Source organism: Geospiza fortis, unplaced genomic scaffold (assembly GCF_000277835.1).
Source record: "Geospiza fortis unplaced genomic scaffold, GeoFor_1.0 scaffold85, whole genome shotgun sequence".
Classification (NCBI taxonomy): domain Eukaryota; kingdom Metazoa; phylum Chordata; class Aves; order Passeriformes; family Thraupidae; genus Geospiza; species Geospiza fortis.
Window position 1 is genome coordinate 1,432,029 of NW_005054358.1, and position 1,079 is coordinate 1,433,107.

Here is a 1,079-nt window from a genome sequence, read left to right on the forward strand (position 1 = left end):
CGGGGCCGCACCGTGCAGTCGCGGGCCTTGCCGAGCCGTGCCGCGGCCGCGCTGACGGCGCTCGCTCTCTCTCGCTGTGTTGCAGACCAAGTACACGCTGATCGACGAGCAGGACATCCCGCTGGTGGAGAGCTACTCCTTCGAGGTGAGCCCCGCCCGCTGCCCGCGCTTCCCTCCCGGTGTTTGCCCGGTTCCGTGAGTCCCTCCCCGCCCGGGGCTGCCCCGGCCCCGCCGCCCCCCGGGCTCCGCTGCAGCTCCGGCTCTTCCCTCTCCTCGTGCTCTGCTCCAACCGAGCAGCTCCTGCAGGAGCTGTGCCTGCAACTCCCCCGATTGGCGGAAAAAAAACCGCTTCAACTTATTGAAGTCCCGACGTGGGGGATTCCAGGCAGGAAAAGTTCTGGGTTTTCCTTTTTTTCCAATTAGCCGAACATTGTTTAAAACATTTATTTACCAATTTGTTTTGCAGTGCTTTTATTTTCATACTATTTGTATGCTTTTGGAGAACTGATAATTTGTCATCCCCTGGTTTGGCAAACATTAAAAATGTTCGCTCTGCACTTAGTCTTGGATGAGGAAAACTTCTATTAATGTAACTGATTATGGGACCAGAGAAAAGTGTTTCCTCTTCACATCCATTGGTAAATGGGTTCTACCAAGGCTTTGGAAGTGAAAGACAACGATTACAAAATCTTCAACAAATAATAGGTTTTTTTTGGAGGAGGGACGATCATCTGCTAAATTTCTGCAGTGCAGTGGATGCTTTGGGGCTGCTCTTGGGGATTTTAGGAGTTTGGGCAGTGCTGCTGCCAGAACTCTCCCTGTTTGCCCATTCCTCCCCTCTGGCAGCCACTGTGAGTGTCTGTCACTGTGGTGGTGACACACCCTGACTGTCCCAAATGCATCAAGTTCTTGCTGTGCTTTGTGAGCTTTGAACAGCATTGTAGAAGGCAGGAAAATATGGAAATGCATGAAAAATGAGAGGAAAATGCAGGAAAATTGGCAGGCCCCTGCTCTCCCAGCGAGGTGGGTGATGGGGCAGTGCTGGAGCAAAGCCCTGGTGGCTGCCAGGGGCAGGGTGA

At 53.1% G+C, this 1,079-nt stretch overlaps 1 protein-coding gene across 1 annotated transcript in view; it reads left to right on the plus strand.

Annotated features, from left to right (window-relative positions):
• Positions 1-31: 31 nt before the first annotated feature.
• The window catches only part of ZMYND19 (zinc finger MYND-type containing 19), a 10,599-nt gene continuing 9,551 nt past the window's right edge, over positions 32-1,079 (plus strand). Inside the window, exon 1 of the mRNA XM_031059239.1 lies at positions 32-145. The gene's annotated coding sequence lies outside the window, so the exon portion shown is untranslated. The remainder of the gene's footprint in view (positions 146-1,079) is intronic.